The sequence below is a fragment of the Argiope bruennichi genome, chromosome 5 (genome assembly GCF_947563725.1).
Source record: "Argiope bruennichi chromosome 5, qqArgBrue1.1, whole genome shotgun sequence".
Classification (NCBI taxonomy): Eukaryota; Metazoa; Arthropoda; class Arachnida; order Araneae; family Araneidae; genus Argiope; species Argiope bruennichi.
In genome coordinates, this window is record NC_079155.1 from 48,825,751 (window position 1) to 48,839,159 (window position 13,409).

Sequence of the window (13,409 nt, forward strand, 5' to 3'; positions counted from 1 at the left end):
TTTAAATTTTGTAAGTATAAAAATGAATGTAACATCTAGAGGAAGGAATTTAGAAAAAAAAATACAAACAGCTTCGCAAAGAAAAACTTTTAAATATTATATTTTATATAAAAAAATATTTTGCATTTAGCCAAAAATCAACTTTTCAATGTAGTCACCTAGCTTAAAAAGATTTTTCAAGATTAAAAACGATGCTTTAGCTGTGTAGTGCATCTTTTAGTATAGATTAAAAAGAATATGCAGATTTATTTTTATTGTAGGTATATGTGGGTATTTTTATGTCGTATATAGGCATATTCATAGAGCATGCTTTTGAAAAAAAAAAAAAAAACACTACGAAGTTTTGGAATATTTTGGAAAAAGAAATGGAATGTTCTCATATTTTATTTCTTTTATTCTTGGAAACCCAAAGTTTGTGATGCCGAAGAAAAAATATGGATACATTACACGTTACCAGAGAAAAAAGAATAACTGATTTTCTCTTTTCGTGACGAACTATTGTTTTGTATGAATAAAGTTAAGTGCTTTCTGATATATTTTATTGTATCTTTTTACTGTATTGTATTCTGATCTATTTTATTGTAATACTGCGAGTTTGATCCTTAGCTTCGTAAAATAGAAAGAGAATCAAATATATAAATTTGACATAATACTATTAACTAATTGAATTGAAATATTATATTGTTTTGGAAAATCCATCTGATAGGTTTACGGTGGAAAGTGCAGTAGGCTCAATTACGAATAACGATTAATTATTCTACACGAAATACAAAAAACAAAACACAAGCAAAGCACACGCCAAACAACTCTTTCAAAATGCATTCTACTACTTCTTATCTTGATTGGATACGAACTCTGACTTACGATTCTTCTTTATATTCTTCTTGAGAGGAAATAGAATATTCTGGAAGGATATCCTATCTCCATTCTGCATCAAGATGTCGCCAATATTCCAATAGTTTCAGTAACTATCTTTTTATTGTAAAATGATATCCAAGGCTGGAGGTTATTGTTCCTCTTGCGGATATGCCTTCAGCAGTTACTAAAATATCTATAAAATATTATTCTTTACCCTAAAACTAACTTTGCAGTGAAGCAATATTTCCGTTTCGTATCAGTATGAATCTAGAATTTTACTTTGCCAAGACGATTTGTAGCACATTGAGCCATTTTTTTTTTGTATTCATATATATCATTAATTCATACACAGTAATAGGCACACCAATTCACTAACTATTCATTGAACCCCTTGGGCTTCTCAATAATTTAATGGTTTGAGCGCAAAATTTGAATCTGGAAAAACAAGAAGTTTAGTTTTATCTCTATTAAGAATTGAGATGTAGAGATTCTTCTAGAAAATTCTATACTCTACAATCCTTTTCTATGTCTATAAAAAGGCTATAAAAAGCAATGTCTCGGAAGAAGTATTGTTCTATTCGTAGTAATAATGGAGATGCGAGTTCTCTAGTTGCGCTCTGCGTGATATTGCTCTTTTATAATTAACTATTTTCTCCCTATTTATATTGCAAATTTTCACAAATGTTGCGATTTAATTTTTACATCTCTGTTATATTTCTGTTATATTTGTTCCATGTTTATTGTGGAATCAAATGCCTTTTTGCATAATCTATTTTATTATTTTTCCTTCATGGTGCATTAGAAGGCAGAAAACATGTGACCATGTTGAATTTTTACTATAAATCATGTGATTTTAGAACAATATGGATATATTGTTATTGCGCCTAATATAAAATTGATAATAAAATTCTAATTGGCTGAAATATAATTGAAAAAATAATCACTTTATGAAATCTTATAATCGATTCGATTGTTGTTATTACAAAAAAGTAAAAAAAAAAAAAATCAAATAAAAGTGAAAAAATGAAAAACAAATAAAAAACTTTGAAATTTCTACAGTTCATTATAAGGAAAATATAAATAGTTATCTATTATAAAATTTTATCGTATTATTGAAATCTGACAACTCAAAAATTGGATCATTTAATATACACTTAAACACTGTTATGCATTAACACAGTTTAAATGCATCACTTTTTTAGGAAACAACCAAATGATAAAACGTACCATGATTGCAGCTTCTTTAAACTTCTCACAGATATCGGTACCAACAGGGCCGAGATGTTTTTCAAATGAAAAAGCAGCCCGTAACTTCAGAAGGTTCTGGCAGGACTGGATGAATAATTATCCTTTTAACCCTGCTTAAAATTTAAATATTTTAGCATTTCCCGACGGGTTAATGCATACTAAAAGGAAAAGGGAGCTCGCACTAAGTATAAATAGAATTTTTGTTGTGAGAAAAGTATTTCCGTTTTTCATAATTCTGTGCCCAGCTGAAGTGCAAAAATAATTATATTTAATTTTCCGAATTAAACCCCTGTTTATGGGCTGCAATTTTCCATTTTATGCTTGAATTGTTAACGCTGTTACAAGCAACAGAAGGAAGGAAAATATAATGAAAATACTCAATGAATTAGGATTTATTTTAAAGAGCATTCTAATTTCGATAATTTAAAAGAATTGAGTGGATGTAAACGTAGATCTTTAATAATGTAGCAATGTGATATTTATATCATTTAGCATCATAATGAAATTAAATGCTAAAACTGTAAGTTCCACGAGAATTTTAAGTTTAGTATACTGTAACAATTGTTAATATTTGGCATGTACATTTTAATAAAAAAAATTAAGTTTTGTTTAGTTATATTATTAAGGAAGCCAAAAAATGCTGGAGACGCAATTATGAGAATATAAATTTAGATCAACAGGTGAGTTATATTAGCGTTAAAGCAACACTACGGTTATTTTGAGATGGCCCTCGTAATTTTGAGCCACGATCAGATGATGAGGACGACATTTGAGTTGGCACCCCCCCTCTCCAAGCATTCACACTACTCCAGGGAGAAGATGTTTGGTCCCGCCTGACTTAACGTGCAACAGAACTGCTTACACGACGGTTCGAATCGGGCCTCGAGCCTGAAACCCTCCTGTTCCGAAGCCTTACTACCAGGGCACCATGGCCTCAGATATTAGTGGGGAATTTTGAATAAATATCAATTTGTTGTGTTAAGATAAAACTGTTACATGAATCATAATTTATTAATAACACTTATTATGACATACATGAAAAAAGAATAAAAATAAATATAAATAATTTTAAATAATTAAAAAGTGTGAATAGACTATTTAAATAATTTAAATAAACTATTAAAAATAAAACGAACATTGCATTCTGAATGATGAAAGAAAGTAATGTCAATGATGAATTTATAAAAAGTCATATGATTACATTTATATTAAAAATAATTAAAATTTGCATAAAAAATATAAAAACAGTGCAGTTTTTTGTAATTGCTACTTTCTTTTAAACGCTTAAATTCTAAAAATTCAATTTCATCTTTTTACTTTAATGTCATGTATTCAATTGCTTTTATCCATATTTCTAGATATGGATATATTATTAAAATATTATTTTTCTGAATTAAGGAGAAATCAAATTAGTCCAGCAATTTTCAAAAATGTTTTATTGTTCAGATTTTATTCAGATCACTGTTGAGATATGTAATTTCCATTTCTTTAAATAATAAGAGAATTACGAGAAAACGTATTCAAATTTATCTCGTTGTGATTGGATCCAGAATTAATCGAATGAAGTAAATAATATTTAACGAAGTCCCTTTATTGAAATGATATGTAATTGGTTAAAATTGATCTCCTTCCAGTTATTTTTAAATATAGAATTAAAAATAAAGCTGTGTAGTACAAACTGAATGTAACTAAATAAAAATTTAGAAAATTTAAATTAATTTTGAAAAATAAGTTCCCATATTATTTCTGCTTCAGGTATTGAAAAGAATTGCTTTCATGTAACGATGAATTTTGAAATGAAATTCTTAAAAATTCCTTATTTTCCTCCCTAAAATGAGGGAAAAAATATTCCAGTAACTTATTCCATTCTATTTTATTTTTCAAAAACAATATTTCATGTAATTTAGATTAGATTTGGGGGTTATCTAGAATTCCGAGACAATTTAAAAATAAATACAATTTCAGCTTTACTTAACTTACTATAATCAAAAACTAATAAAATAGATCACAAATGTAATTTTATATAATGTTACCTTTCTAGGAAAATGATTAAAGAACTGTAAAAAGATACTGAATATATTTCCCCAAGACGAAATTCAAATTAGAAAGAGAAGATTCAAATATTATTCTTTCTTGTATTTTTAGTTGCATTTGATGAAAATAAATAAAATTGTTTTTAAATATATTTTTAATAAGAAATAGAAATAAAGCTTATAAAAGGATTTGTTTTTAAATTCATGAAATTGGGAGGCATTTTTTTAGAGTTTTCAGATTTTTAAAATAAATCAATTATCTTATCTAATAATAAAATTTTACAGTTTAATAACTTAATATTTCAATTACGAGCAATATCTAGATAATAAAAGATGAAAGTTAATTTGCATCCTTTTAACAAGAGTATAAAACTTGAAATTTAGCCTTCAAGTTTACTTATTGGTTTTCAGTTTGACCAATAACGACCTTTCCCTAATCAAAAATGATTGCTATTACCATTGCTTATTAACATCTATTAATACTCTAAATATCGTGCCTGAGAATCATACTAACGTTTAAGCTAAAATCGAATAATTTAAAGATGTTATAATTGAATAAAAAAATTACAAATAATTATCTATCAATATATACAGGGTTAGCAAGAAATAAGTTATCCACTTCAGAGGGCTCTAAAATGTATTCTACTGGTTCATATAAGATAAAATTTGAACTACAGTTATTCAGATCATGCGCTTTACATTTATTAATTAAAAAAGTACAAACATTCACCAACAGATGGCGCTGTAACACAAATTGCATTTATTTGCATATATTGTAAATGTGAAACATAATTTGCATCTTTTAGTGTCGAAAATGTTGCGACCATGCTTGTTGAAGCCAGCAGTCAGTCGTCGCATAATAGTGTGAGTTTGCCAGTTGTTTCCCGTGGACTGGATATGCCGTATTTAACTGTACGAAAAATCGTACGGCACATTTTGTATTTTTATCTATACAAAATCAAGTATGTGCACCTGTGGCAGGACGGAGACTTAGAGGTCCGTAAAACTTGTGTACTTCAGTTCCTTGCTCTAATGGGGGTTGACACAACTTGGCCCTGAAACATTCTGTGGAGTGATGAGGCCCACTTTTTCCTCAATGAGCAAGTTAACACCCACAACGGTCGAATTTGGGCAGAGGAAAACCCTCAAGTTATCCAGGAACAACCCTTGCATCCTGAAAAAGTGACAGTATGGTGTGGTTTTACAGCTACCTTTGTCATTGGACCATATTTCTTCGAAGATATAATTTCAAATGGAATCAAAACCTGTTCCGTTACATGACAACGGTATCATGATATGCTGAGGGATTATGTAATTCCAACTCATCTACAGTGTGGATGCCTTGATCATTTTAATGCAGTTTGGTGTACCACTTCATATTAATCGTCGTGTAAAGCGATTGTTAATACAGCATTTTACAGAAGCACGAGTTGTCGGCCTTCATTTTCCAATAGCATGGCTTCCACACATTACCCCTTTCGACTTTTGGTTGTGGGGTTATTTGAAGGACAATATCTTTCTCGCACACACTTTAATAGAGTTTTTATCTCAAGGAACGAATTGCATGATATTCGTGTACAATGATTCAAAAATATTAACTTTTGGTTCGAATTTAGGACTTTTACTGAATCTATCATGTGATGCTTGGGGATTTTTTTGGCGATTAATCGGCGATTCAGCAAGCAGTTAATAGCATCCGAAAATAAAATTTCGGTTTGTGACATGTTTTTCTGAACCGATTTTCACAGAACTGTATTTGTAGTCACAAGATTCCATACCAAATTTAATACATATAAGACTTTGTGTTCCTGAATTATCGCGCGACATACCATGAATTACATTACAAAATTCACTCTTATATAAGTTTTAATTAATACTGCATTGCAGCAAAATATTTTGTAACACAAATTATTGAGTAAAATGTTTCAGAAATCAGTTTAAATTATTTTTTTTCTTCTGACAGATAATCAAATAAAATAAATAACCGAAATAACATTTTTAATTAATAAGTCTTTCAAACAGATTTTATAAATTCACAACAAAAAAAATAATTTATTCTGAATTTATTTATTTTATATATAATTATCACTGAAGCGTTTAATAATTATACTTTAATTTCCTAAATTACTTCCCTAACATCTGCTAACATCTTCCCTATCTTAATTAAGATAATGAGATGATTTAGCTAGATATTCTTACGACAGATTTATGCTGCATTTACTGGAAGCATCACGTTTCTGAAATGTTATATGAATACTGGTATCAGCGATTGGGACCAGTTGTAGTGGCTTCTATATTTTATTTAATAAACTCTGAATATATGTTTGATAATTTCAATTTTAAGAACTCTAGATTTAAATAATTTTGATATACCTTGAAATTAATTAATTTTTTTGTAAAGATAGTAGAGGATGCAAGTGTTTTATATAACTGTAATTAAAATGTGTGGTAGAATTTTAGACACTTTTTATTTATTTTTTATTTTATTTTCCTTATAAAGTAATTTGCAAAATTTAATTATAACTAATTTCAAATAATCATGATTTAGGAGCAATCAATTTTAAATAAAAGCTCTCTTTTGCATAATAAAATAATCTAATATAAATAAGATATAATTAATTTAGTTGTTATTCTTTATTATTCTATAATACCAATATTTAAAAATTCGACAAATTTGATGTAAAGCAGGAAAATACCCGCAACTTTTATGAAATTATTGTACACATTATAAGAAGGAATTAGAAATTAAATGGAAACGCATTGTCTTTTATATGATTCTGATATCTACTTATAATTGGAATATTCTCCCCCCCCCCTCTCCACCAGGCTGAATTATATCAATCTGATGAACTGTCACTACGAAATGGGAAATCAAAGAAGAGATTCTAAAAAGAAATGGAAGATTTTAGGAACCCCCTTTCTTTTGAAAAAAAGGAAGATTTTTGTGGGAAGATAGCAATAAAAGACAATTTGATATTAATAATTGCTCCTTTTAAAGTGCAGCATAAGTCATTTTAAAGTAGATTTATTTATTTACGATGCAACATGTTTTGCACTAGCCTATACTACAAGGAAAACACTTAAAAAAAGTTCTTTTTGAGATGCACGCCAATTCTTCTGAACGAGATCTGATTGATCTCGTTCAGTATTCTTCAAGAAAAAATATATTTTGTACTGGGGAAAATACTGGGATATCGATTAGTAACAAGAGTTATATTATAAATTATCAGATCGTTTCTTTTAAATATATTACTTGCGAATCAATAGAAAAATATTATCACAATTAGATTTTACCTTTTGGAATTGCTTTGTATTTTAAATGGTCAATTATATATGTGCACATCATTCTGTGTTTTAAATTGTCAATTATATACATGCACATCATTCTGGATTTTAAATTGCCAATTATATACTTACACATCATTCTGGATTTTAAATTGTAAATTATATGCATGCACATCATTCTGTATTTTAAATTGCCAATTATATACATGCACATCATTTTGTGTTTTAAATTGTAAATTATATGCATGCACATCATTCTGTATTTTAAATTGTCAATTATATACATGCACATCATTCTGTGTTTTAAATTGTAAATTATATGCATGCACATCATTCTGTATTTTAAATTGTCAATTATATACATGCACATCATTCTGTATTTTAAATTGCCAATTATATACTTACACATCATTCTGTATTTTAAATTGTAAATTATATGCATGCACATCATTCTGTATTTTAAATTGTCAATTATATACATGCACATCATTCTGTATTTTAAATTGTCAATTATATACATGCACATCATTTTGTGTTTTAAATTGTAAATTATATGCATGCACATCATTCTGTATTTTAAATTGTCAATTATATGCATGCACATCATTCTGTGTTTTAAATTGTAAATTATATACATGCACATCATTCTGTATTTTAAATTGTAAATTATATGCATGCACATCATTCTGTATTTTAAATTGTCAATTACATACATGCACATCATTCTGTGTTTTAAATTGTAAATTATATGCATGCACATCATTCTGTATTTTAAATTGTCAATTATATACATGCACATCATTCTGTATTTTAAATTGTCAATTATATACATGCACATCATTCTGTGTTTTAAATTGTAAATTATATGCATGCACATCATTCTGTATTTTAAATTGTCAATTATATACATGCACATCATTTTGTGTTTTAAATTGCCAATTATATACTTACACATCATTTTGTGTTTTAAATTGTCAATTATATACATGCACATAATTCTGTGTTTTAAATTGTAAATTATATGCATGCACATCATTCTGTGTTTTAAATTGTCAATTATATACATGCACATCATTCTGTATTTTAAATTGTCAATTATATACATGCACATCATTCTGTGTTTTAAATTGTAAATTATATGCATGCACATCATTCTGTATTTTAAATTGTCAATTATATACATGTACATCATTCTGTATTTTAAATTGTAAATTATATGCATGCACATCATTCTGTATTTTAAATTGTCAATTATATACATGCACATCATTCTGTATTTTAAATTGTCAATTATATACATGCACATCATTTTGTGTTTTAAATTGCCAATTATATACTTACACATCATTTTGTGTTTTAAATTGTCAATTATATACATGCACATCATTCTGTGTTTTAAATTGTAAATTATATGCATGCACATCATTCTGTGTTTTAAATTGTCAATTATATACATGCACATCATTCTGTATTTTAAATTGCCAATTATATACTTACACATCATTCTGTATTTTAAATTGTAAATTATATGCATGCACATCATTCTGTATTTTAAATTGCCAATTATATACATGCACATCATTTTGTGTTTTAAATTGTAAATTATATGCATGCACATCATTCTGTATTTTAAATTGTCAATTATATACATGCACATCATTCTGTGTTTTAAATTGTAAATTATATGCATGCACATCATTCTGTATTTTAAATTGTCAATTATATACATGCACATCATTCTGTATTTTAAATTGTAAATTATATGCATGCACATCATTCTGTATTTTAAATTGTCAATTATATACATGCACATCATTCTGTGTTTTAAATTGTAAATTATATGCATGCACATCATTCTGTATTTTAAATTGTCAATTATATACTTACACATCATTCTGTATTTTAAATTGTAAATTATATGCATGCACATCATTCTGTATTTTAAATTGTCAATTATATACATGTACATCATTCTGTGTTTTAAATTGTCAATTATATACATGCACATTATGTAACCATCTTTTGTGTATATTATGAATAAGATACATTTTTTCGTTCCAAAAATATGAAATCAATATGTTATTTTCTTTTTGTATGCTTACACATTACTACGAAATTCCAAAATCTGAGGAAGACACATTTTTCTGGTGAATAACAACTTAACAAAAAAAATCGGTGAAATACAGAAAGATGGTTATATACTCAGAGCAATATAATTGTCTTTCTTATATTGTGATATATATCTTAATTAATTTATTTCTAAATAAATTATAGACTTTTTATTTTATATATTCAATGTATATATTGATTTTATATATTTGATATGTTCAAGCCACAATGGATACAATTCGACAAGCACAGAAAAGTACTATTATAATGTGAAACCGGAAAATGAGAAAACAAAGCCAGAGAAGCCTACATTGAACAAGACATTGCAGCTGATTAATTGCAATAAATAACATTCTATAACGATATTCGTCATATAATTTCTGATTAAATTTATTATTGGTGTTATTATTCTTCTCATTTCGAAAATATTGATAATTTTAACTTAAATCGCTTATTTAAATGTATTGCAACTTCAGCATTCTTCTACTCTGGTATATATCATATGTTCAGATAAAAAAAATGATTAAAAAAATTGGAGTTTTGTCTTAACGAATTGTAGGTATCTTTATACAAATCCACCTCTAATGTATGGTGAATGTTGGCATTTACGGGTTCCAATGAAAAATAATCATATCATTATTTCGAACTTGTACCAAGCTCCTATGAGAAGGTTTATATTCATTGGAGAATATCGCCACTTCCAGATATCAATCTTTCATAACAGTAAAGGAAATACTCTTATTAATATCAATGGCAATGTAAATTTAATGATCAGTTGAATTCAGAAATCTTATTAGAATAGTATTACAAAAAACATATTATTTATAAAATATCTTCGTGTGTTAAAGACAATGCTAAAAAGTGCAAGTTGTCTCCTCAAAACTTTCTCGTGTTGTCTCTAATTAAAGATTCATCCATCTTCTCCATGAATGCCTGTCATCCATTGATTACCAATTGTTACGAAACATAGATCTTTGACTTGGACATAGCATTTCTCTGAATCAGTCATGTGATCCGAGAAGTTGTTTTCGCGATTAATTAGGCGGTTAGTATATGGTTGCTGGAAAATCATATTTGTGCTTTTGACGCCTCTTTTTTTAAATGATTGAAATTAAAATTTTATAATGAATTACAATTTTAGCAAAATATGATTGCATACCAAATTCTATTGCTAAGTTTTCGATGCTAAGACTTTGTGCTTTTGAGATACAATGTTTACAAGGTATACGATAGTGCAGAACGAGAGATGGTCCACCGACAGATTTGGTATTGCTAAATTTTATAATGAAATTCTACGAACTCTACAAAGGTTTCTATTATATTTTATAATAAACTACAATTTTTAATAATTAAGATCACATATCTAATTTAATTTTTCTAAGGCAATGTATTTTTCAATCACCGTGTTTATATGAATACGACAGTGCAGAACGAGAGATGGTCACACAGACGGATTTGGTATTGCTATATTTTATAATGAAATTCTACGAACTCTACAAAGGTTATTATATTTTATACCTAATATTTTATAATAAACTACAGTTGTTAATAAATAAGATTACATACCAAATTTCATTTATCTAAGGCAATGTATTTTTCATCACTGCGTTTATATGCATACGACAGACGGTCATTGTGGAAGATTTGGTTCCAAATTTGATAAAATTCTGTCATTTAAGTAATCATCTGCACCAAATGTTGTAAATCTATCTCCTTATTTTTGGTACTTATCGTGTTCTCTTGTGATGCATGGACATAGTTTGAATGAATTTCTTTCAGCATTTCATAGAAATCTACAAATTTCGTGTAAAGAGTATATGCCAAATTTCATCCATCTTGCTCAAAGCATTTTAAAGTCATGATGCTGACAAGCAGGCAGACACAATTCCGTAAATGTATTTTTCGGATTCAAGGCGGTCTGAAACATGAAAACTCATCCATTATTTTTTTGTGGGTTAAAATACTCCCTATAGATTAGAAACGGAAAAGTAAAAAAAAGTATATTAGCATATAATAAATAATATTTCATTATATATAGAACAAATTACAGAAGGACGTGATTCTATTTGACCAAAATACAAAGATAGTTAATTCCTCAAGTTTTCCAAGTTTTATAAAAATCTTTGGAAATATAATGATTCGTTTTCCCTCAATTTTATGAATCACGTTTAATCAGAAATAACTAAAAATATCTGAAAAGGGTAAAAGACACACACAAAAAGTTGGCTTTCTATGATTAAAATGTGACTTATAAGTTTTATTTTTCCCTTGGGAGAGATCTTAATAAAATTACGTCTGACAGTAAAAAAATTATTTACTGCTGTCTATAATAAATTTCCTACTCTCAAATAAGATGTTAACGTTTGCTTTCGCCACAGCGTTGAGTGTCCCATGGGAACACGGGCTCAAAGTTTGTTCAAACAGTCGGTACTTCTTATTTGCATATGATATCAAAAAGGAAATATTTATATTTATTTTAGATAAGCATAATTAAATTTCTTCTCCACATCAATCTCTATAGTATAAAAGGGATTTCGGAGGTTTTATTAGGATGATTTTTAAATAACTATTTAAAAAAATTATATTCTTCACGCAGAATGCAAAAATTAGAAAGAAATGACTCTGATTAAATTGGAAAATTATGTGGAATGAAATTTTGATATATATATATATATATATATATATATCCCACGAATAAAAAGGATTTCAACTCAGAAAATCTTAAATGTAATTTAGAAATTTCTTTTTTCATTATAATCACACTTCTTTATGTTTTGAATATATTGTTACCAAATAATATGAATTTAAGAAAAATATTTTATTACGTATTAACTCAATAATTCATTTTAAATAAAATTGTTTTAGTTCTCTTATCCTTTTCTAAAACAATATTGTAAATAAAATACAGCAAGAAACTAAAATTTCTCTGAAGCAAATAAGAATTTATTTTTCATTTTTTTCATCAACATTTTTTGTGTCTATGGGTATGATCTAAGGTATGATCCATGATTATGTCTGCATCTGCCTCGTTCAATATGATTTCTTTGATTCCTTTTTAAAAAAAATTTCTTTTTAATTTCAAGATAATTTTGCAATATTTGATAAATCTAGATCTTCTGAATACCTAAAAATACGGCGTGGAGGGGGGGGGGGATATAAAGTGGAATAAAGAAACTTCATGCACCGAATTTTCATGTTTTGATAGAAAATTATTAATTTGACAGGGAATTAATAAATTTAATAATTTTAGGCTATGAAACGCCCTGTGAATTGAACTATCGAAAACTACTACAATCACAAAAAGTTCACCCTGGGTGTCAATCGAATTATGTACAATACGATGAAACGCAAAATTTCAGTTTTTGATTTTAATTCGTAATAGTGCGGAACAGTTGCCTTTTGGTGTAGATAAAATAAATTAAAAATATGGAAAATATTAGAGTAGATCTTGAGGTGCCACAAGGACGTTAAAGTTTGAAAAAAATTGAAATTTTTGATAAATTATAAAGTTTATTTACGAAACAATCAATTTTTGATTTTTAATTTGTAAAGTGTGGAAAGGTTACCTTTTGATATAGATAAGATAATTAAAAATATATATAAACTATTGGAGTACATCTTGAGGTCCTGCAAAGACGTTAAAATTTCATAAAAATACACAATTTGAAACTTTTTAAAGATTTTTGCGTGCCTCAATTATGAAATAAAAAAGCTTTAAATAGGCGTTGTGATATGTATAGAAATATAAAAATAATTTTATTGTTGCACTGGCATGAAACTGAGTCGTCGCCGAAGCGATTGTTACTGAGGTAAGGCGGAGAATTTCTACGTCCGTTGACATGGAGAGGCCTGGTTTCAAATCAGCTGTTTTGCCGA